This window comes from Chiloscyllium plagiosum, chromosome 5 (assembly GCF_004010195.1).
Source record: "Chiloscyllium plagiosum isolate BGI_BamShark_2017 chromosome 5, ASM401019v2, whole genome shotgun sequence".
Classification (NCBI taxonomy): Eukaryota; Metazoa; Chordata; class Chondrichthyes; order Orectolobiformes; family Hemiscylliidae; genus Chiloscyllium; species Chiloscyllium plagiosum.
Genome location: NC_057714.1, coordinates 64717179 through 64744031, shown reverse-complemented (window position 1 = coordinate 64744031; position 26853 = coordinate 64717179).

Genomic DNA, 26853 nt, shown 5'->3' with positions numbered 1-26853 from the left:
TACCTCCAAAGGATAAGTATTGAAGACAATAAACTCTGTCTTTCTTGTATCTCCTGCACATCCTGAAGGGCTCTTCAGCTGTGGTCTCTCTCTCTGTGCAGCCTGTTGAGTATTTGCTGGAGCTTACTGCTGGTCCTGAGCTTGCTGAGGCATCGATTCCTAATTCATTGCTCCATTCCTTTGATAAATTGCAGCAACAGCAATGATACTCTCTGCTTTGGCTGGATCCATCAGTTACAATGAACCTCTGTGGGAAGCAGAAGGAAAGAGCAGTAACATATCAATGTGAGTCAGCAATCTCATCGCATACAAATTGGGGCTTTACTACCCAATCAGACATCGGACCCTGGATTGTTTGGCAATGCTACCCTTGACTGACTTTATCTGAACCTCCCTGACTGACATGACTGAGGAAGTATGCCGCTTTACTTTTCAGAATGGGCCATCTGGTTGAAGCACATGCAATTTGTTTGCCATGTACTCTAATAGCACATTGCTGTAGTTGTGAGATTGACACAGCACTGTGCAGTTCAGCAACATGTCCAGCCCCTCAACTAATGATTCCTGACAACCATGACAAGCTGCCTGAGATTGTCTTTACACTAAACTGTGAGTACTGCAAATACTATGAGCCTTTAAACTGCGGCTGAAGAGGATAAAATGCTAAAATGTAAGACAAGGCAAGAAGCTAAATCTGCAAGTGCTAAGAGAACAAGTGAGGAGTACTGAGATACAGCCTTGTCTAATTCCTGAGCTGGATACCTGTCTCTGACTGCAAAGTGTCCATGTAGCACCTTTCAGGGCTAATAGTTGGGTGTACTCCAAAGTGCAGAAAAGGTCTGTGAATTGGAAATATGCCATAAGTTTGCAGAAAGATCGGCATGTGTCAGATACCAGCCTCTGTGGACATGGGTCCATGCAGTCACTACACCTGAAGCGTGCCCTGAGATGATGCTAGGTGTCCAGGATGGAGGACTGCAGGAGCATGGTCAATAAATAGTCTCCGCAACTTTCATGTCAGGAATTATCCACATGTAGTTTCTGTTCAGCAAGCAATTTAAATAGAAGAGTGCATGTTAATGAGGCAAGATAAGCAATAATGAGGGTGATAATGAGCAATAATTCCTCTTAATGGACCAATCATCAGGATCTCATTCTGACATCCGGAACTTAGTTGGAAAACATGAGTTATTGCTCCCAACATTAGACAAGGTTTCACTCAACCTTTGATACCATTGTCTCAAATTTCTCACCATAGACTGTACTGTTCACGGCCCAGCAAGATTCTGCCTGAAATGTTAATGGCAGCTGGGATTCAAACTCAAAGACTCTTGAGTTGAGACCTAAACCTCTTCAACGTGGGTTTCCTCCGGGTGCTCTGGTTTCCTCCCACAATCCAAACATGTGCAGGTTAGGTGAATTGGCTGTGCTAAATTGACCGTAGTGATAGGTGAAGGGGTAAATGTAGGGGAATGGGCATGGGTGGGTTGCGCTTTGGCAGATCGGTGCGGACTTGTTGGGCCGAAGGGCCTGTTTCCTCACTGTAAGTAATCTAATCTAATCTATAACAACTGGTCCATCATTTTACTGAAAAAAGTAAGATGTGCTTATAAGAAATTTATACAATGGATTATACATGACATAGCACTATAAAGTCTGCTAACTACTTTATCATTAATATTCTCTGAAATCAATGGCATTATACTCGGCCTACAGAAACAAACATGGACACTACAATATATTTTAAAGCTTTACTTCTTTTTTTGGTTTCAAACCATCATCCTTCAAGAAACAAAAGATGAAGTGATACCAGTAATGCTGAGAAAGTGAAAAGCTGGGTTAATGTTTCAGACAGATATTCTTCTGCATATCTTTGCTTCTACTCTCTTCTTATCCGTGTATTTTACTGTGTCATGTGGCATAAAATACACTTCAAGAAACGAAGTAAGCCAAAGAAAGATCAAAATCTGAACTGAAAAGTATTAAAATATGACTTGATTTGAAGCTTGTCCATAATTGTTCAAAGTTAATCTAAGGCCAAATGCAGCTTTGTTATAAATTCATGATCATTAATTATTTTAATATTTCATTAAATGATTTTACCATGTAATGAACTAAGTGATTGATGTCATATTGTTTCCCATAAAATTAGAAGTTACAGTATTAAGGAGACCATTCAGCCCAAATATTTCTGGTTAGTGCTAGCAATTCAACTGATAGTACTGACTTCAATTCCACATCCTTGCACTTTAAATATCCCTTTCTACATTCCTCCTCTCCCCTCCTTTTCAAATATTTATTCACTTACCTTTTAATTCCTGTTAAGGTCCATGTATTAATGGTCACAGATGGTCATGGATAGTCATGCATTCCCATGTCCTCACTGTAATCTGTGTTAAATAACATTCCATTAAATTCCACCATTGTCCTTCTGGTAATAATCCTTGATACTAATTTAATGACCGATGGAGATAACCTTTCTTTTTCACCTACCAAAATCCTTTTAAAATTTTGAACACCTCTCTAGAATTCTCTCTAAATTGCTTTTCCTACTAGGATGCCAATAGTACATGATCTTTTCATTTTAGCTACGACTGATCATTCCTGGTGTCATTGTAATAGACCTTCAGTATACTCTTTCTACAGCTCTGATAAAGTACGAAGGCAAAAACTGCATCCAGTACAAAAATTGTGACCTAGCCCATATCTTATACAAAGTCAACATATTTCTATTTTTGTGTTTCATTGAGAGTGAAAGTCCACCCTGCTGAAAAATAAAATGGACAGTAACAAATTGGGAATCCTTTCACACTCCCACCGAGTTTCTATTGCATTCAATTTGAAACAGAGTCAGGTGGGCTATATAATAAGCAGTTGATTTGCTGCATCTTTAGGTATGCCCTCAACAAAGCTGAACATCATCCCAGTGACTCATGCACATGAAGTAATCTTTTCAACCTGCACTCCATATCTCTTTCCCCAAAACGTGCAATTTCACAAATTTTTACATTGAACTGCATCTATCACACACCTCTGAGTCTCTCTCTCTCTCTCTGTTTTTTTACTAGTCTTCTATGTTCCCCCTCACAGCTACCCATACCCTTTAATAAGATCCTTCCAGCCAACTTTAGTAATCATCTCACTTTTCCTCATGTTAGAATTATCTGTATATCAGTAAATGGAAAACAAATGTAGCCTTGGAATTGATTTCCTTACTTATTTGACTATCCATATTAAACCAAACTAGAAACATTCAATGAATCCTATACTCTGCTTTTTCAGAATCAGAGAATTGTGACAGTACAAAAGAAGACCATCAGACCACTGTGTCTATTCCCAACATATATCTCTGTCAAATCAGGCGCATCCTTGCATTGCATCTTACTAAATACCTCCAGAAAATTAATTTGTACATCTTTCACTACATGACTGTTAACTATATATTTTTGGTTCCACAGGAACAAAAGTATCCATTTCATCCCTCATACCTATTCTGCTGTTGAATTCACTCTTGGCTGATCTGTACTGCAACTTCGTTGCCTTTCATTTACTTAGTAAAACTATACAGGAAAGCATGACCATACTAATGAACTGGGTCATGAATTTTATTGGTTTTACAAGGTGAATTTTAAGAATTTGTTTTGTTGGTGCAGAACTTCATATAAAGGAAACTCATTTTAGGAATTAAGTGCAGCGATAAGTAAAAGCATTAAAATTAATTGATAGAGAGTCTTTTGAATTCTTCTCAGATTTTGTTACTTGAATTGCTAATATGCATTTAAAGCAGGTGTAGAAGTTCATAAAGTGTGTCTTCAGACCTACTAACACCGAAGATAAAGCTACCTGGACTATATATTCCTATCTTTTTAAAAGATATATCCTATGGGTGGAATTCTTCCCTCTTTGGCATACGAGAAGCAAAGGGAAGAAAGTTGTGAAAATGGAGAGAATGAAATAACAGAGTCTTGACATTGAAAAAAATGTTTTGTGATTTCTCCTTAAACTTTAGATTTCAGAGTGATGGCTGCCTAATTTCTGAGAATTTGCACCCCATTAATATCTCAATGTAACTTAATTTCAAGGTACTTCTAATTCTGCTCTTCAGCCCCAAGAATGTAAACTGCACAAATTCCCAACATGGAAATCAAAGTGTGTCGCTGATAGCTGCAGCTTGATGATTGTCTGTCCCAGCCATCATCTGAGTGCAATATCCCTGCAAATTCCATGGCCACTATAGTCCTCAACCTTTCATCCACACAAGTTGGCATTAACAAACCACCAGATTCATCACATCATTGTGCCCCCTCGCTCTTAGACCAACTCACACACCACTTCAGGCCTTCAAGTTTAGAGCTGAGGCACTCCTAAAACCTATGGTTCTGCCAGGTCACCCAGAGACACATATGCATCTCATGTGTCTGCACAGCATGCATCTTATAGCTATTAGTTTGCTTTCTCACTCACTTTGTGCTTACAGACTGTCAGCTTCTCTGTACCTCACATTGATTTTCAGCACGCAGCGTATTCAGTGCTCAGATGCAAGCTGCCAGTCTGTGTGACTTGCATTGTAGAGGGCAACGCAGGAATTTGCCATTTCTGAAGCAAATCCCATTCCTGCTTTTGCCAACTCTTCATCAGTGCTTTTTTTTAGTATTCTGTAACAGAGATCATTTGTGCTCAATTTATTTTCCACATTAAGACGCACGTATAAATTATTTCTTTGTGACTTTTCAGCCTTAGTAGTGTCTCTTCCAAATGTTTCCTCAGGTATATCCAAAGTTCTATTTTTATTTGCTGCTGTAAAAACTGATGAAAAATACTATTAAAATTTATCACAATTTTCTAAGCCCCAACTAGGCTTAATTCATTTCTTAGCTGGCCCAATTTACCTGGACAATTATACATGTGCTGATAAATGCCATTAGTGTTTCTCCTTTATCATCCATTGTTATTCTAACATATTGCTTCACAGTCCTTCTAAGTTCCATTTTAGCTTTCTTTTTATGTACATTTATAATTACCGTAACTTACCTATGAAGGAGTGAGGGTCAAACAATAAGGAATTAATACAGGAATATTAAGGTGAAATTTACTTCTGATACATTCACAGTAGAGAATACTTTCACAAGGTCAGAACTAGCAATGAAAATACATTATGGTGAACTCCCTTTGTAACAAGTGAACTCATTGATAAGAAATACACACACCACAAAAATAATATTCTATAGTCATTGATATTATGCTGACAAGGAAGCACGCAATGCTCATTCTAATAATTAAAACCCAATCAGATAAAATAGTACTGGATCTCATGTCTTATCTTGTTGGTGCTGGACCTTGACTAAGCAAAATTGACCAACATGACTGAAACTTACACTCCTTTTAAAGAACAAATTCAAACAATATGTTGTAGAAAATGAATGGACATTTTCATTATAATAGGCGGTTAATTAATCAGTTATGGGTGGTATTTAATATAAAAGTGCTCCAAAATGATTCTCAGAGATGTGAGGAGAAAGAATCAATGTAGATCCAAAGAAAGTGACATTCGGAGAAAAAAAATAAACAAACACTTAGTCAGCAGCCTTTTTTTATGTGGGTTTTGTAGGAGAGAGAGTTGGAATGGTGAAAGTCTTTATTGAGGGAAGTGCCAGCAGATGGATTTGACTGCATTCCCAATTGGTTTATATTTCTTCTTCTTCAACTGTCTGTGTGCAGGCAGGTCTGACCCCTAGCGATGTGAACTCTAACACATGTAGGGCAAGGACACTGATCCTAAATATACTCCAGATGGAATGGGGATCAAGCCCTGGGCTAGTGACATGAAATGGATCCCCACCAGCCATGCAGCCAACTGAGCTGATCAACTCTGTCACAAGAAGTCTGAGTTGCTGGATCTACACATACTTTCACATGCATGGTATAGCTTGGAGATATGGATCTTTTTTGATTTGATTTATTATTGTCACATGTATCTAGGTACTGTAAAAAGTTTCATTTTATGTGCGGTACAGGCAGATCATACTGTACAAAGTGCATTAGGGTAACAGCACCGAATGAAAAGTACATTGTTGTGGCCGTACAGAAGGTGCACAAAGAGCAAGATTAACGTTAAATTTAAAATTTGAGGGGTTCATTCAGAAGTGTACAGTGCTGTTCTGAAGCAGCAGAAAAGCTTCTATAGGACTGGTTGGAATCGGTGGACTAGTCCATATTCAAGACCTCAGTGGCCAAGCTAATTGAGTATGCCACTATCATTACAGATGTCTATTCATCACATGGCTGACAAGGAACCTCTCCTACCCGTCTTGCTTGCCAGTGGTGTTGGAGAGAATTACAAATTGGTACTCAAGCTATTTGGCCACATTATACACGCACCTTCCTTGGCATGTGACTTGAACCTAGAGCTTCTGGCCCAACAGTGGAAACAGAAGCCATTGTGCCTCAAAGGATGAATTGTATTTAAATTGTTTATAACACACCTGTGAATTGAATACTTGCTTGTTATATATCAACGCATTCTATGTCTGCATACTCAATTGTTGGGAGTTTTATACCTTCTTTTCATGCCCCCCCATCCCACATTTCCCCTCAACAACAGCATGCAAGTGGGATTGGAAATTGGATTTGATGGCAGAGGATTCTGTGCCTGTTACTGATTATTTGCCTCCACTGGCATTTTACCAACAGGGGCTCTCCACATTGTTTTGAGCCTCATGCAGATGAATAACTTTAAAGGAGTGATCTGAGTTCCCAGATACAATTGAAAGTATTAAATGACAAGATATCAAGTTTTAAGACTTGTATTGTAACAAGCAAATTAAAAGAAACATTGTCTAAGCTCTTATTTTAGTAGGTAACATATAATAACTACAGGAAACATATCACCCCCTTTAACTTCTCCATGACCAAAACTCCCACTGTTCACTATTCTCATAGTCGCAGATTTTATAGGAACTGGTCCAGCATCATTCCTAGATTCCAGTAGGTTGCTATGCTTTGTTTCACTGAGTTAAAGTGTCAATTTCTGGAGAATTATCAAATGGAATATAAACGGTACGATTTATGTTAATTATTTCTCCTCTTGGCACTGCAAGGGTAAATCCCTTGGACTGTCCTTCCCTCTAAAGTCTGTCTGGTAGTTCATAGAAAATATGTGTGTGTGTGCGCGTGTGCGCGTATGTGTGTGCGTGTGTGCGTATGTGTGTGCCAGTCCTTTCTGACTCCCCCTCTGAATCAACACAACTGTATTTTCAGGTGTAAGCATTTTATACTTTGCTTACATTATATTTCAGCCTGAATCTCACTATCCTCAAGAGATGGCAGCCATCTGATTGATCAACAATACTTGGATTGGGTCATCCTCCCACATGGAGGTGGAAGCCATGACCTCTGGCAATTAACTGCTTGGTGACTGTACAATCCAATCATGGCTTTCTAAGCTAACGGAGGTAGGCCAACTCTGACATTTCAGCCATTAGGCAGGTCCAGTTCCTACCTGTAAAATCTAACCTTACATCTGCACACTGTGTAGCATCTGCACACTATATGTATTGTACTTAAATCTAGCCACTGATCCACTGATAGACCTGTCATTTTTTTTCCAAATAATTAATGTGGATTTTGTCTGTTTGTTTTTAACTGAAATTTGCTAAATTCCAATCTAAAACATTTCCACTTTTCACATTTCTACTTTTCTAATCATAATGTCATTTTCCAGTTACTTCATTAACCACTTCAGGCAGCAGTTAACAATTAACATCACTGGTATAGGACTACAGTCACATAGTCATCGAGTCATAATCATACAGCACAGAAACAGATCCTTCGGTTCAACTCGTTCATGCTAACCATAATTGCAAACTAAACTAGCCCCGCCACCCTGCGTTTGGCTCATTTCCCTCTAAATCTTTCTTATTCATGTACATATCCAAATGTCTTTTAAACATTTTAACTGTATCTGCATCTACTACTTCTCTGGCAGTTCATTTCGCTCTCAAACTACCCTCAGTGTGAAAATGTTGCTCCTCAGGTCCCTTTTAAATCTTACTCCTCTCACCTTAAAAATATACTGTCTAGTTTTGAATTCCTCTACCTTAGGGAAAAGACCTTGCTCCTCACCTTATCTATACCCCTCATGATTTTATAAACCTTTATAGGGTCAGCCTTGGATCTCCTAAGCTTCAGTGAAGAGTCCCAGCCTCTCCCTATAACTCAAAGCCTCCAGTCCCAGCAGCAGCCTGTAAATTTTTTCTTAGGCCTCTGCAAAAATACTGTACAGGAAAGAACGCATTTGAACAAGAGATTTCTTTCCTTAAAGGACACAGGCAAACCATAGTACAAAACAAACCAATACCTTTGTGATCAATTTTATTGATATTTCATTTGACATTAATTTCATAATTTATTTCAAACTAGATTCAAATTTGCAAGCTGCTGTAATGGGACATGAACTCACATCCTTTGCAGTTTTAGTTGAAGGTGCTGATTTGTTAGTCCAATAACATAATTGTTATTTGTTAGTTGAAATTCTCTTTATAATATTAGTTGATACCAGCCCTTCTTCTTGTTTTTAGTAGAATGGTTTAGTGGGATGAATTTGTTGAGGGTTGATACTGTACTGGATGGTGGAGAACTTTAAAATATTATTAGATGTATTGGGCAATAAAAAGCATGATGGCTCAAGAAGAGTTGAGAGCAGTCTTGAGGTATAGAGAAGTACAGTAGGACAATGTAAAATGACAGAACAGAGTAGAAAGTAATGAAGAGATTGACACTCCTGTGAAGTTGGAGAGATGGTAATGAGAGTGACTAGGAATGCAACATTGAAATTGTTGTTTGAGCTGAGAACTCAAGGCAAAATTCAACACCTTATCAGAATTGTTGGATCTTGAATTTTTTTTTGATACTTGCTTATGGGAAGTGAACATCACTGATAAGGTCAGCATTTGGAATTACCTTTGTGACATTGATGATGAGGCAACCTTTCAAGCTGCCATAGTGTAGGTATACTCAGAGTGCTTTTACAGATGGAGTTCCAGGTAGTTGTTCTCATGACAATGAAGGAAGAATAATATAGTTCAGGGTGGCATATGACTTGTTGGGCAATGTGCAGGTAGCAGTGTTCTTTACAAAAGTACCCAGAAAGTAACTCACCTTAAATAAACAATCAAGATTATTAACATGAATAACATGAATATAAATTCTTATGTCATTTATAGGTGAAGTAAGCCGTTTCCAATGACCTGTAAGCAATGCACCACAAAAGTTATAAATGTTCTGTGAAATTAGATCACCCTTTTCAGAAACAGAAATGGAAAACATCCTGAGCTTTCCTTAATATTGTCATGTCTCACTGAAATCAAAGTACTCATGATAAGTGCTTGCTTCTTTTTGTGCAAGCCAGGAATAGTCAGACTGCAAAATCACTTCATTGCAGCATAGTTATTGTTAATATGCAAAGTTGTACCTTAGATATAAATAAACACTCTGGTTCTACCCATGGCACAATACCTTTATTAGTAAAATATGCTTCCATATGGTCCTGATTCTTTCCTGAATTTACTAAATTTTTAACTTCCTTTGTGTCTGTGCATAAATTAAAAAAAGTGCTGAAATTTATTATTCAACTGAGAGGTAATTAATATGCAAAATTATGCAAATTAAGATGCAATTAGGCATCAATTCTCTTGTGGAATTTTCCATTAAAATTTAATACAATGTAACAGAGTAATTGGTGTCACGTGTAATTACAGTTACTCATATGTACTTCTAAACGTGGGTTGTATTCTCGACAAAAAAAATCCTCGCATATTTCATTATGTTTATTGTTTACTGATGAATTCAAATCGAGGATTCTTTTTGTTGGTAATAGAAAATAGATGGAAGCAGTGTTGTCAGTGCATATATATGTGGTGATAAGACACAAGCCAAAGGCAGGCTATAGCCAAGAGCATGGTTAAATAGCATTTTCTACTTTGATTTCTTTTTTAGAGCATTGTCTTTATTAAATCAAAAATCCAGACACACAAATGTCTGGTTGCACCAATCAAATGGAGTACCGGCTTACTAATAAGGTGTTTGCTAAGATGACTATTGAAGCCTCAGAGTGGTATGTGTTGACAGCAAGAGATTCGCACAAGGGATGAACATCTGTGTTGTATGCTGCAGGCAATAATACCTATTCCAACAAACCCACAGTGCAGACAACAATGGCATTCACAATTAGTCAATAAATCCTCACGTTAACCATTTTAAAATTACTCATTAGCCAGAACCTGCAGTTACTGGCTACACTAGTCTCACCACTTATTTTCTGGTCTTTAATTGCTTAGGTAGCCCATGATCAAGGTTACAATAGGAAATTCTATTGATACTACCTTCAAAAAGGAAAAACAAGAATTAACATTGATCTGCATCTTGTGAGGTGTTCTATGGATTCAATTATAGCATAATGCAGGATTCTATTATTTGGTGGTTTTATTGGAAATGTTTCTGAGAAGGCAAAGTTACCAAATTCTTCACAGCACACATAATGCTGGGTTCTGCAAAGCAATGAGACAGTTTGTTTTGTGCTTTCCCTGATTCCTATATCTATTCCCATTGCAATTAGGCACTTCAATCTATTAGCTAAGCCCTTTCAAACTACAGTTGAGCACAGACTGCAAAAAGAATATTCCTTTTCTATCACAGTTGTAAATCCATTCTTGGAAATTTCATTTTTTTGCTTTGTTTTATAATCTAATTTGTTGTGAACTGTGTGAATAATTGCAAACCATCAGACTCCACACATTTTTATAGATTATTTACAAGTGTATAGCAGCATGCAAACTCCAGTAAGACAGCTTGGTGCTATGGCTTTTAGCACAATATATTACCTTGATGGCTTTGAAACAAGAAAATTGAATCCATCCAAATAGAAGAAGCTAGGAAGGGAAATCTCAATCCTGTTCATTCAGCACATTTTGCAAAGATTACCCAGAGTTCTGTATTAGTTAACCATTTTGCCTCAAGAGTGATAATAAATGCATAGGAAAATGAATTATCAGTAGAGAACATTCTCTGGGGGTTATAGTTAAAGCTCGAGACATTTCTGGTGCCTCTGCAAGTCTATCAAATATCACTTACCTTGCTGAGTACAGAATCTCATCTGATGCTTAAACCTACTATTGCTTATAGCAGAGAATAAAATGACTGTGCTATGTAAGCTTTGACCCCATTTTCTATAATGCTTTCACATTTGACAATGTTTCTGTCACAGCCCAAGTATCAACTGTAGCCACATTTTGGAATGAGAAAGTTTTTTTTCCCCACAAATTACACTAAAATGTTCTTTTTTGACTATGCATTTTCAGCCAATCAGGTATCAGCTCAAGTTGCATGTTGGTGGAGTAAATTTCTATTGGGCAGAAACAAGCTTGTGGTCTCAATGGGGGATGGAATCCTAATGAATTCTAATTAATGTTCATGCTGGGACCTCATGAATGATGCAGGATCCAGAATCTTAAAGGAAGGTACAGCTGTCTCTAAGGAAGTTTAATCCCTGAGAGATCTCTTTGGAAGAGCCTACATGGTCTCTTTAAGGACTATTGGTTCAGATGCATAACACTTTATATCAAAATTACAGCCAACACACAGCATCAAATCCTTATTTACATACTATTTTGGTCAGAAGTCACATCACACCAGGTTGTGACTTATAGCCCAATAGGTTTATTTGAAATCATGAGTTTTTGGAGCACTGCTGCTTCACCTGACAAAGGTGCAGTGCTCCCAAAACTTGTGATTTCAAATAAATCTGTTGGACCATTACCTGATGTCATGTGACTTCTGACTTTGTCCACTCTGTCCAACACCAGCGCCTGCACAGCACAGTGTGTAGGTGTGGAAGAAATGATTTTCTACATTCTAGCCTGCTCTATGACAGTGAAATAGGTATTGATGAGAACTGACCGCTACAAATGAAAACTCACGATGAAAATAAGATTCTAGCTACATTCTGTTACTCTTTTGGGAAACCAACTTCATCCTCATACATTCCTATGGTAGCTACAAAATATGGAAAATACAATGTACTGACCTACAATGTGCATTAAATCTGAAATATGCAATGTTAACTGTCTTATGTGAAAAAATCTTCTTTCACTTAGCCTTAGCAGTGCACCTCAATTTCCAACTTATCATCTACTATGCAAATATGAATTTTTTTAACTTACTTAGCAACACATTTTTGGCCCTTAAAAAAATGGCTGATAATTTACAATATTCTTGGTAGCATTCAGGTTGACAGTGATGAGGAACTAAATCGATATCACCAAAACCCGCATAATTTTGGATGCCAAAACTAACCATCTCATCTCCTCACAGTGATGAGGTAAATGAAGTGCAAAATACTTTATATTTAGTGTATTTTACGTCATCAGAATATCTTGGAATATAAACATTAAATCACAGAAAGAGGCTACTAAGCACATTTTGTTTGTGCTCATTCTTTTCCATAGCAATCCAAATCAAATCCCACTGTCTAATCTCTCCTTAAAGACCGATATCAACCTCTTCTCTGAATGCTTCTTCACATCTCCCTTAAAATGATTTTTTTTCTCAATCAATCCCTGTCTTACAGTGTTGTAGGCTCCAGAAATCCTCAGCATAAGACATTTCTCCTAACTGTCTTCACACTGTTTTGGTGACAATGTTAAGCCAATAGCCTCTTGGGTTGAAGCACTTTACACAATGAATTAGTTTACAAACAAGTGATTGTGATGTTGTCATGTCATTTTCAACAACTAATTGAACTGGATGGTTTAAGTTATAAGGAGAAACTGGATAAGCTGAGGCAGTTTTCCCTGGATATCTGGTCAGCACAGACGAGTTGGACTGAAGGGTCGGTTTCCATGTTACATGACTCTAGGACTCTATAAAAGATGAAATAAATTAGAAGAAAATCATACGAAATACACGTATTCAATAAATAAAAGAGATTAACACAAAAATTAAGAAAAATAAGTATGTTTATCGTCGGTTAGAATTTCCAAAGATCAGCTGAATGCTGAGACAAATAGCATAAATGATCACTATAATGTTTCTGCAGAATTTTCACTGACATTTTGCCAGAATTATGCTGGGAGTTTTTGCTTAAATGCAAAATTTCAGAATCAATACCTTGTAAATGGCAATTTGTTGCAAAGCTGCCAACATCATCAAAGACCCTTCGCACCCCGGTAATGATCTCTACAAACTATTCCATGAGGAGGAAGATATAGTAGCCTGAACACACACACCAGCAGGTTCAGGGATTGCTTCTTCCTGGCCATTGTTAGACTATTGAATGGACTCTCTAGCCTCAAATAATGCTGATCTTGCTAACGTTCATCTCTCTTGTATGCCCTCTGCAATGTTACTTGTACGCCTCCAACTGAATGTTTTGTTTGGTACATCCTTGCTTACTATGATCTCCCTCTACTGCTCATAAACAAAGCTTGTCACTGTACTTCAGTACAAGTGACAATAAATAAATATAGAAAAAATATATAAAGATTATTATTGTTCACGTCAATTTTGTTCCAATTGTCTGACATGTTTAAACTTCATCATAAGATACGCTGATTGACACATCAATGTGTGGTAGCAAATCTCCAGTACTGATCCTATGACCATGGATAATAAATATGAATGGATTCTTTGATCACTTGGTGGAATCTTGTGGAGGTGTCAGGTCTTCCACCAGCCTGCGGAGAGCTGGTGAGTGGTGTGCTCAGCTTCTTCCAGGGAAACCTTGTTGAATAACATGCCAGTGCCAAGGCCACTGGAATCAAGACATCAGGAAATCCTACCCAGCACAAACTTTGTTTTTATTCACTGACATGAAATGGGCATCTCTGGCTAGGCCAGCATTTATTGCACATCCCTAACTGCTCTGAGGTAATTGGCAGTCAAATGTGGTTTGGAGTCACATGCAGGCCAGACCAGATTGCTTTTAGGAACATGGAAAGAGCAGTTTCCTTCCCTAAGTGGCATCAGTGAACCAGGTGGGTTTTTCAGACCTGGTCATCATTAGATTCTTAATTCCAGATTCTTTTATTGAATTCAAATACCACCATTTGCCACAGTGAGGTTTGAACCTGGACCCAAGAACATTAGCTGGTGCTCCAGATTAATTGTCTGGTAATAGTACCATTCGGTCATCGCCTCCCTGGCTATTCAGAGGCTAGCAGCTCTTCTGTTCAGCAGTGCCATGGAAGAGCCCATTGCTACAGATACAGGATAAAGGTAAGAAATGCACTGGGGTTTGGTTCTCGGGTTGGGGCGGTGGGGTGAAGGAGCAGGGGCACTTCATGGGCACTCCCATGTCCAATGTCCAATCCCTTGTTCAGGCACTGATTCCTTTTATTGATGGAAACCCTCTCTCTGAGATAACAATTTCACTACACTCATAAGAGCTATCATGAATGCCATCTAGTAATAGGTCTTCCTGAAGTGGAAGCCCTTAAGTAGATCCTTGATTGTGACCCAGACTTTTCCTAAATTGCATATTAATGAAGTTACTGGTTTGCTGTACAACATGAGAAAACCAGGGATGGTCTCAAAGCATTTCAACAAATCAAACTGACATGGTTTCACAGCTTCATTTTGAATTCCTATAGTGGAGAAAGAGGCCATTCAGCCCATTGAGTCTGCACCAACCCTCCAAAAAGCATCCACCCAGAACACCTTATTCTTGGAACCCTACATTTAGCATAGCTAATCTGTACATCTTTGGGCTGTGGAAAGAAACCAGAGCACCTGGCAGAAAACCACACAGACATGGGGAGAACATGCAAACTCCACACAGATGGTCACCGAAGGCTAGAATGAAACCCAGGACCCTGGCACCGTGAGACAGCAGTGCTAACCACCCTGCCACCATGCTGGCATGTACCACAGCTTTTCATTTTTTTACTATGTCATATTGATCTGCTTTTCAAGAGTAAAGCAGGTAATTTTATCAAATTAATGTGCTTTGATAAATTACTTATACCTGCTGGTTTTATCACAGACAAATCTTTGGTGAATGATTTTCATGTAGCAATTTAACATTTTTAAAAACAAACACGAGGCCTAGTGTTGTTTAGCACCATTAGGCTGAAAAGGTTAATTTGAAAATTTTGGAATAGCTCCGCCTACTGTATCTGGGAAAAGCTCGCCAGTTTCTTGTTTGTTGTTAATCAGTTCTACTGTCTACAGTGTCATAACAGACTTAATTACTATCTCTTCAGAGATAACAATATCTCCTAAATAGTATTAATGCAGTTAACGATTCTTAAACTAATAGAACTTGTTATCTCACAAATATGAAATTAACTATTCTATAGACTGAAGTATATGCACCTTCTGAATTAAACTTATTTACTACTTAACAAGGCCCATGGACTAGTATGAGAATCAGAGTTTGTGGTACTATATCTAGCTAAAAGAATATATTATCACAACCAGGTGTCAGCTGCTGTCATCTCCAACAGCACGTGCTACAACCACTCTTCATTGTAACCAGTTCATAACCTGTCTTTCTGCAACATTGTTAACCTGGAACAGGGTGGCTGTCAGGAGACTGGCCACAAACTTTCATGATGAGCTGGCTCTGGATGCAAACTGAATTCTGAGGGAATGGAATTCCTTTTTATTCAGAAACTAATCACAATAATGTTTGGAAAGTGAATAGGTGCTATCTGTTGCATCTTGTTCTACAAATCAGCCTGCAGTGCAAGTAAAGCCCAGTGGTTTCCTATTCTGTTGTGTTCTCCCATAGGGGAAATAATGTGGCTATATCTTCTGACAGTGCAGAAAGCCTTGGCTACCCCTATGCACTGTGTAATATTGCTAAGGCCACCCACTGCAGCCTGTTTACATAAAGTTAAGGGTCACGATGGCCTTAACTGTCACATGCAATGTTATCCATGCCATGGGTTTGAGGCTGTACTTGTGGTTCCAGTCAGTGTCATAGATCAATGATAGGCTCCTTTTCAAAGAGAAAGAGCCTGAACCATTGCAGCTCTGTGAATTGTAGGTGGGTGAAGTGCTCTTCTGAGGATTTGGCTTCGTGTCCAGTGTCCTCCTCCTCTCTCCCCTCTATAATTACTTCAGTCTTCTTGAATGCATCCCTTCACTCTCCAGCCTCTGAGACGGACCCACCAGACCATGCAAAACAAAATTATCGGTTTGAGAAAGGGAAAAAGTGACACCCCACCAACAAAAATGTCTCCAACAATCAATATTCATACACGACATGAGAAAATAGGTTAACAAATGCCTAGAGTAAACCAACAGCCCTATGAGGAATTTAACCTGTTTTTAGTGAAGGATCCCATTTTGTAGCAACACTGAAGAAACCTTGCTGCATGTTAGTGCCATTAGTTGTTGGATGAGTTTATCATCTGGCCTCAGGGGAAGCACAATTCCACAAATCAATCCTGCAATAAGATTTGGACTCTAATTTAAATACTTTCAGAAAATAACCTGGATGTCAACAGAAGAGCTGGATCCAACTTCGGTACAATGCAGGCAGATGCGAGCTCTCACTTGGATTTTCAAGCATACTTCTGACATCCATATACTAGATACAGCACCAATGAATTGTCAAGCTAAGATTCGGAGATGATGGGAAATTGGGATATAATGCCTATAGAGAACTCAGCCAGAAATTATAAAAATATTGCTCAAACCTTTGCTTACCAGTCAGTCCAATCTTTGAATTCTGTGGGCAGTCATGTGGAGATGCATTTGGAGACAAGACTGGGGAACAAAATGTGGAGAAGTCTCAGCTCCCCAACATGTTCCTATCTTCAAGTCATCATTCTGGGTGTGGAATCAGAGCAACACAGGCTACCCACCCACAGAGTCTGGAGGGGGGCAGCAGCTTCTGGTAACTTCCCACTAGCAGATGGGAAAGCCATTGGGAACGGCAAAAGTGAAAAGGTCCCAGCCTTGGCCATAAGCCACATTCTTTGGGAGAGGTTTGCCCTGTACCTGGATGGTCCTGTGGGATGTGGGCTTTCCATACTGTAAACTCTTCATTCAAACATTAGTGGTACCTCTTGGGCACCCTTGCCCTGTTCTACATATTTCAGCAGCACCCAATTCTTTCAGTGGCCAGTTGTCTAGCCCGCTGTTTAGGCCAGTTGTCTAGCCCGCCAGTGGCCTTGCTACTTTCACAACTCATCCACCATCCTTAATTGGATAATAAACAACGGATCTGATAATTGCCCACTTCAGAGGGAGATCACAGAGCTGGGCAAATGCAAACGCCAGTGCCCAAAAATAGTGCCAACATCTTCCAAAACCAGAAAATTCTCCCCACATGCATAGTTGGGAACATGATCTAGTTGCTGATTTAATTTAATCTTGTTTCTTTATCAGCGTAAATTTCTTCATAAAGTCTCCCTTTCATCATCACTTATTGTTATTTCCAATATTCTTTCTCATACAGTTTTTGGTTTTCCAAATACATGTTCATGAAGTTTGCACAGTGGATATAATTTGTTCTGTCATGTCTGTTTGGAATGTTGGGAGAAGGTAATTTGCCAAACTAGAAGGATTTAATAGAAAGCTAATGCTAGAGAAGATGTCACTGCAGTTCAGTAGGTATTTAGTTTTGAGGCCATCTTGTGCATCAAACTACAGCTTTACCAAGCTCAGGTCACAAACTGAAGCCCTCAGACCTGGAATTTCTGGAGAGTTACAGAGTTAGATGAAGAAAGTGGAAATATGAAACATACCAGTATTTCACAATAGATCCAATGGGTTGAATGACCTGTTCCTGTGACATAACTTCCTTCCAATTCAATTTAATATGGGTGATGTTGTAAATAAGCGCCAGGGAAATATAAAATTGAATATGTCTCCAAGGTCCAATTGAACTGAGGAGGGATCTTTCAAGGAGGGATTTAAGGCAGGTTGGTCAATTTTCCTATTCCATCTTTACTCCTGTGTTGTTTGAATGTCTTGTTATGCCATCAAGTAATTGCAAATAACAGCTGGCACTTTTTGTAGTTTGAATCACGTTTCTTAATTTTATTGAAGGCATTGGAACCAGAATGTTGAAAATGGCAAATTAACCTGATTTCTAATGAAACTGAAATTTCCCCAATAATGATATTTAATTTATGACATAAGTTTGGCTGATGTTCCTCTTTGGCACTGAAATAAGTTTTACTCTGTCTGAAAACTAGATCATTGAAATTTTGCTTTTTATGGGCAGGTGTTCAGAATATGTGACAACAAGTTGAGGCAAGTAGCATAAAAGCATTTAAGGGGAGTGAGATAAATACAAAAGGGAGACAGGACTTAGAATATGTTGATAGATTAGATGAAGTTCAATGAGACGAGAAGGATATGCAGCAGAAACGTCAATGTAGGCAAATTGGGCTTAATGGCATGAGGTGGGAACACCAACATCCACAAGTTCAATTCAAAGTCACTCCTCATTCTGACTAGAATATCTATCACCTTTCCTCCAGTGTCACTGGATCAAAATCCTAGAATTCCCTCCCTAACAGCATTCTGGGTCCACCTACAGCAAATGTACTGTAGAAGTTCAAGAAGGTGGCTCACCACAGCCTTCTCCTGGGCAACAAGAGACAGGCAATAAATGCTGGCTCACTTGGTGATGCCTGCATCTCATAAATTAATAATCATCAAAAACTATGTGGTTTAACAATTATCGTGTTTTTGCAAACAAAAAGTGCTGGAGAAATTCAGCAGGTCTGGCAACATCTGGGGAGAGAGAAACAGACCTAACATTTAAAATCCAATATGACTCTTCTTCAGAACTGAAATTAGCTGAAAAATTATTTTGGTCTTTTGTTTCACTTGCTCCTCCTCCCAGTCTGTCAATAGTATAAAAACGACCATTTCCCAGCTCCTTTTATTTCCAAAGAAGAGTCATATCAGACTGTTTCTTTCTCCACAGATGCTGCCAAACCTTTTGGAATGTCTGGCATTTTCTGCTTTTATTTCAGAATTCCAGCATCTGCAGCATTTTGTTTTTACCAAGAATGAATGGCCTGAAGTGTGGAACATTGGTTGGGTCCTTTCAGGTTTTTTTTTGCTTGTATGTTTTAGACTTTCCATCCACCTCAGGGAAATATATTATCACTCAAAAATGCAGCTGGCCAGTATACAGTTTCCAGCAAGAGTATTAGTCAGCCAGAGCAAATAATGACAAATGACCCACAAAGATGATGATTTAAGTGAAATTCCCTTTTAAAGTTCAGTGTGAAATTCTGAGAAGTATGAGACATCAATTTTACAACCATTATTGAGTAAATAACATGCACTTTTATCCCAGGCTCCCTGAAATATATACTCTTTTAATCTCAACCTACTGTGTTGTAATGAAACTTAGATTGCAAGTAGATCATAATTTACCACATTGTCTGAGATAATTTTGCCTTTTCTTCCTCCTTCCCTGTTTGTTTAATTGTAGATACTAAAATGTCCTCAGATTGGACACATTAGAACAATTGGTTCTAACAGTATAATGTAACCTTCCTGGAACCACTCTTACTCCCCTGTTTTGATGATGACCTCATAAACTGATTTTCCAAGCAAAGTGAGAAAAACAAAGGCTGAGATCTTTCGAATTATTTTCCAAATGTGGTGGCCATAACATAAAGGTCATATCTGCACCATCACCATAAACAGGAAGGGTTCCTGGTTCTTGTAGGTAGGTGGTCATCTGGTGGGCTTCTCAAAGCATCACTTCTCGTGTCAGCCATGCCCCACCCTGTTTGAAGGTATTGTCCAATCAGAGGCAAGCAGCCTCAGTGAACAGCAGTGCCACCTAGAAGCTGAGGCCACTGGCAGTACTGCAACATTGAAGTTGTCCCCCATCTACCTCTAATTCTCACACCTCCTCCTCATCACATGCTGCCCTAACATCCCAGCTGCAACATTTTGCTAATCAGGAAAGCTGCTAGTAACAGAAGTAATCACAGTGGTGGTGTGAAAAAGCCTTTGAGTGGTCATTAATTGACTACTTCAGGGCCTCAGTTGGTGGCAGGGTGGGAGAGCTGAACTTGGGCCTCCCTGTCCTGAACTTAATTTTTGTGGTGACAGGATGCCAAGATGCCTCTCAGGAAGGGAAGATTCCACTCAGAGCCTTATATGCCAACTTCTCCCAAATATAATTACATAGTAAAGCATATTGACAACAGTATCGTACTGATAAGTAGGCTCTCTTAAATGTATCAATTTTTAGTTTGTCTTATTTCTCTTAAAATAAAACCCAGAGCTGAATTTTACTTCTTTTGACAACTTCGTGAATTTTCATGTAGGGTTACTCTCTGTGAGACCTAGCAAGGCCTAATTAATCACCTATCTCATTCCTATGCATTCCTCTCACCCCAGTTATAGCCCCATCTTACCACTCATCAATTCCAGGACAATTTTCCAATCGATAGATATCCGCTGAAAGAATAGCATCCCTTGTGGACATACCATCTTTAAAGTGTCGGCTGTGCATGCAGATAAGCGTTGGCAATCCAGCATTGCCCCTCTCCAGAAACACAGTGGCCACAAAGTTGCACTGTTTGCAGCTCACAGGTGTCATGGCTGACACTCCTTCGCACTTTCAACCCCATTCCCTCCCCCTAGATGCTCGTTAACCACCAAGGCACAGTTTGGCTGTCCCTTAGCTGCACCTTGTCAATGTCCAGTAGGGGATTACCACATACCGGCAAGCAACTGGACAATTCCAACATGAGCTTTTATTCGTAGCCGGTAGAAGCGAATACAAAATACAATAAAAGGCTGCTGGTAAAAAGATAATGTCTCCATAGTCCTACAGGAACATAGGGCTGCTCTCTCATTAGAGAGAGACACATATGGTAGTTTACCCCCACAATGCATCATGACAAACAATTAATTTACATTCCACAATGGCCTAATACGTCCAGCTGTCATCCACTGGATTCATGGTGTCAGTCAGTTCCTGTCTGGATTGTAATGCCTAATGCAATGAGCTCTGTCACACATAAGGAGAAGTCATTCATCCTCAGTGTTCTTGTCGACCTCCTCTGGAGACTGCTACTCTTCTCCCAGTTCCTCAGCCTCTATCACGTTGCCGCATTGCCTGCTCAGTTGAGCACAGGAAAGCGCGCCAGGATGATGCAGTCCACTCTGTCTGGATTTAACTGGAGTGTCCCACAACCACATCTGCTCTGCCGCAGCCTTGTTTAAGTATGAGCAGCACTGTATCTGTGCTCCCCATCAGTCAGCGATTTGTGCAATAGTGTCATGAGCATAGTCGCAGTGCATAGCCCTTGTCCCCCAGTAAACAGCTGTGTAACACACCCCAAACACACCACATACTCAAGAGGACTCCAGAATGCATGAGTCATGGCAGCAGCCAGAGTAGGGGACATATTCCTCCAAGAAGTGGAAAATGTGAATGTTTTGAAGTTAATCAAATAGAACTCTTCTCCATTGGTGAATTCTGTAGTGTTGTGATATGGTCCTCTCAGTGCCACCTATGTACAGTCAATGGCACTCTGCAAATGGGGGAAGCCAACTTTGTTTCAGAATTATACTGCCCAGGCTGCAGCATTGACATCGTCATTCAACCCTTCATCGCCTGCCATCATGAGACTTACATGACAAATGATGAAGTGATTATCTACATCTCCCTAAGTACCTTTTCAAGTTTCACAAGTCATTACGGGTCATCTTTTGGCCAGCACTCCTCTCTTTTATAAGTCATTGTCACTAACTTCTGTGTTCTGCTGAGTGATTGATATGGATCTGGGAAAAGGAAGGGAAGGGAAAGGGTCGAAGCAGAACAGGTCCTCTCTTTTTGATATAATGTTTTGGCTATTCAACCAACATGGCACCTTCACCAGGTTGATACACATACTGATGCTGAAACTGAATGAAGGATTAAGATACAAGGAATGGCCCTTGCTGTTAGGATGCAGTATGTCTCATTGTAGCTTATGTGTCTCCATATCTAATTTTCTTTGTCAAGTCTTTGCAAAACACCTTAGGACATTTTAGTCCATTAAAGGCACTAATTATAAGTTGTTGTAAATTTTTGTTGTTATCAGACAGACAAAAATAGTACTTATATGACAATAATGTCATGCTCATTGATGTGCTGACTTGATTTTGATGTGCATTCTTGCATTGTGTGTCGAGAAACAAATATTTTTTTTTAAAAACTGTCACTTTACACAACTATGAAAACTGACAATTTTATAAACTTAAAAATAAAACAAGAACAGCCACAAAGTGATTCATATGCGCTTAGTTATTTACACAGTAACCAGTAACCATTCAGGAAGATATATCAATTGAGTAACATAATTTACTGCTGCCTCTTCATTGTTCCCTATATTTTTATCAGATTGTAGATATTTATAACACAGAAGGAGGTTATTCAGGACATGGTGCTTGGGTTGGCCAAAAAAGATACCATGTAGTCTAATTCCATTTTCCATGTTTTGGTCTGTAGTATTGAGGGTTATGGCATTTCAAATGAACATCCAATAATGCCTTATTAGATGTCATGAGGGTTTCTGCATCTACCACTTTTTCTGGAAGTGAATCTGGATCTCCATCACCCTCTGTGAGAAAATAATGTCTGCTCAAACACATCAAACTCATCTGGCAATTAATTTCAACCTACACCCATTGATTATTGGCCTCTCTGTAATAAGATAAATAGTTCTCTTTTACTTGTTATGTGATATATTAAGTTACGTATCTTATGTCTGAGTATGTTTCACCTTCATTAACCATTGTCATTGATACCTGTGAACTATATTATAAATTTGCAAGACATAATATTGCTCATAGCAGTTTGAAAATCAAGTAATAGTTTGACATTCCAGAACCTGCAATTTAAAACTGTCCCCAGATCTTTGGTCATACAAAATACATTACTTTGTTAACATCTAGAATGAGAGAAAGACTGTTTGTTTTGCACTGAGCAAATGTCACAAAAGAAATTTGCACCAGTAGAGCATTGTTAAAAATCCTTCTCATCATTTGAAAGGAGTAATGATGTACAAAGCCTACAGATCTAACACTGCAGAGTATTTCCATAGCTTTACCGCAAGTGCACAGGTGGCCCTGCTGCAGAGAGGTTGGCACAAACCCGTAAAGCATCTCAAAAGTGGTAGAGAGGATATGGCTGTGAGGCTGAGCTTGGTCCTGAGCACCTGCCTGAGAACATATAACCATTGTTTTTATTATGAATTAGACCAGTCGTACATTTTGCTATCTAACGCAGACGGCAATCTTCCGTTGTTGCCAGCATTATAATCCTTCTGAATAAAAAATAAATTTTATTTTGATATTTGTTGAATACCTGCTGAGAGAAAAAATATTATGTCACAACAAAAATGCTGTAATGTATCATGATTAAAATTCAGAGTTGGAATTTCATTCACAGATTTAAACACTTTTTTTATTTAACATGTAACAGCTGAAAAGAAAAATCTGGTGAATTTTCTTGTTGATGATTAGTAAAAGATAGAACTGGAGAAATCAGTACATGTGGGAAGTATTTTTTGATAAGGTAGGGCTCAATTTTAACCCTGCAGGTCCTGCAGAAAATTGGACGGTGGAGGGGGGGGGACACAATGGGCCAAATGGCCTCGCTCTGTGCTGTAAACGCTTGCAATTTTGGTAGACAGTTGATTTTTTAAGTGTGCTGGTCCATGAAAAATTGTTTTGAGCACAAGTATGTAAGCAGTAGCTTAATTCTTGTGTAGGGGTGCGTGCTGCACAGTTGAGAAGAAACATGAGTGGGCAGTTAAAACCAGGCATAGACTGACCCACTCCAATCCCAATCCCCTTCTTGGCTTTTTCAGTCTTTACACTGGACCATTCTATAGAATGATGATGTGCCTGCCCTATTGAGGGTAGGAGCTTATGCGATTATGCACATAGGAATCCTATAACGGCAATGGACCCAAATTCAATCTAATTTTGACCTGAGCAATGAAACTGCTGAGGCTTTACCACAGCTGAATCAATGTAAAAGTTCCTTTGTAGACACCATCTCATTAAATATTACTCTGGCACTTGATGCTGTCCCCCACTTGTGAGATCAATATGAGTACCCTGGCGGAGATTTTCAGACAGTTATGGGGCCTGGGCCTGGTGTCGATGGGCTTTTAAAATATGAATTAAGAATAAACGTAGGTCATTCAGCACCATCATTCAATAAGATTTGTGAATTGCTTATTCCAATTTACCCCGATAACTTTTGATTCCCTTGCCAAGCAAGAATCTAACTCTACCATAAAAAATATTGAATGACCCCATCTCCACCACCATCTGAGGCACCGAGTTTCAAAGTTGTACAAAGTTTCAAATGCTCTGAAAGTCACAGAGTCATACAACACGGAAACAGTCCCTTTGGCCCAACTCGCCTGCGCCAACCAGGTTTCTTAAACTTAATTAATCTCCTTTGCCTGTTTTTGGCCCATATCCCTCGAAACATTTCCTATCCATGTACCTGTCCAAATGTCTTACAAAAGATGTAATTGTACTTGCCTCTACCACTTCCTCTGGCAGCTCATTCCATATACCAACCAGCTTTTGTGTGGAGAAAGTTGCCCTTCATATCCCTTTTAAATCTTTCTCTTCTCACTTTAAACTTATGTCCTCTGATTTTGGACTCCTCTACCCTGGGGGGAGAAAAAACCATGGCTATTCACCTCATCCATGCCCCTCATGATTTTATAAACCTCTATAAGATCATCCTCAACCTCCTATGCTCCAGGGAAAAAAAATCCCAAATTATCCAGCCTCTCCTTATATCTCAGACCTTCCAGCCTCAGTAACATTCTTGTAAATCCTTTTTAAAAAAAAAACACTTCTTTGCTGTCCTAAATGTGTGACCCCTAGTTTTAAAACAGGGCCCCTAGTTCTGGATTCAACCATAAGTGGAAATATACTTTCCTTGTAGAACTTGTCAAGACTGGTCTAGATCTCATACACTTCAATTAAGCCACCCCTCACTTATAAACCAATGTAAACAGCCCAGCCTCCCAATCTTCCTTACATGATAATTTGCTCATTCCAGATATTCATTTACTAAACACAGAAATTGCTGGAGAAATTCAACAGGTCTGGCAACATCTGTGTTCTGGTGAAAAGTCAGTGGATTCGAAACATTAACTCTATTTTTCTCTCCACAGATGCTGCTAGACCTTCTGACTTTCTCCAGCAATTTTTGCTTTAGTTTCTGATCTCTGCCATTCACCATTCTTTGTTTTATATTAATCTATTAAACCTCCTCTGAACCACTTCCAATGTTTTTACATCTTTCCTTAAATAAAGAGACCAAAGCCACTCTCAGATTTGAGATGTGGCCTTACCAATGCCCTATATAACTGATGTAGAATATCCTTAACTTTATAAAAACCAAAAGAACTGTGAATGCTGTAAATCAGGAACAAAAACAGAAGTTGTTGGGAAAGCTCAGCAAGTCTGGCAGCATTGGTGAAGAGAAATCAGAGTGAGTGTTTTGGGTCTGGTTCTGAGGAAGGGTCATCAGATCTGAAACATTAACTTGAATTTCTCTTTACAGGTGCTGCCAGAACCGCTGAGCTTTTCTAGCAATTTCTGTTTTTGATCCTTAACTTTATGTTCAATTCTTCTTGTAATAGAGCTTAGCATCCCATTAGCCTTCTTAATTACTTGCTCCATCTCCATTCTGATGTGCACTAGAATAATTACATCCCTTTGCATTTCTGCATTCCACAATCAATCTCCATTTAAGTAATGCTCTTTTTTTAATCCCTCCTGCCAAAATGAACAACTTCACATTTTCCAGCACTATACACTGCCAGACACTTGCTCACTCATTTAAACTTTCTGTATCAGTCTGTAGACTTCCTATGTCTTCTTCACAATAGTTTTTTCCTGCCTACCTTTGTGTCCTCTGCAAATTGAGCCTTTGATCTCCCATTTAAGTCATTGATATAAATTGAAAGAAGTTGAGGCCTGAGATCCCTACAGATCCCTATAGAACCACATATGCTACATTCCACTAATCAGAAAGCAACCATGCAAATTCTCTGTTTTCTGCTAGCCAGCTAATCTTCGACCTATGCTAATAGGTCATCCCCAACATCTTGAGCTCCTTAGTGCAATTAAGGTTTATATGGTGCTTATCCAAATGTTTTCTGGATATCCAAATGCAGTTTGTCATCGGGTTTCTCTTTGTCCACAGCACATGTTATTCCTTCTAAGGTCTCCAATAAATTGCTCAAACATGATTTCATGAAATTGTTCTTCCTATATGCTCTCTACTTATAGAACAAAGCAGGGTTAGATTAGAGTGGTGCTGGAAAAGCACAGCAGGTCAGGCAGCATCCGAGGAGCAGGAAAATCGACATTTTGGGCAAAAGCCCTTCATCAGGAATAGACTTTTGCCCGAAATGTCGATTTTCCTGCTCCTCGGATGCTGCCTGACCTGCTATGCTTTACCAGCACCACTCTAATCTAGTCTCTGGTTTTCAGCATCTGCAGTCCTTGTTTTTACCTTATAGAACAAAGCAGTCCACTTGATTGTATCCAATCTGCAAATATCTACTCCCTCCACCACCAACACTCAGTAGCAGCAGTGTATACTGTCTAGAAGATGCACTACAGAAATTTTCCAACGATGCTTTGACAAGATTTTCCAAACCCACGAGCACTTTCGTTTAGAAGGATAAGGGCAGCAAATATATCGGATCACCGCCACTTGCAGTTTCCCCATCCAAGCCACTCAACATCCTGACTTACAAATATATTCCATTCCTTCACTTTGGGTCAAAATCCTGGAATCCCTTCCCTAAGGGCATTGTGGATTGACATATAGCA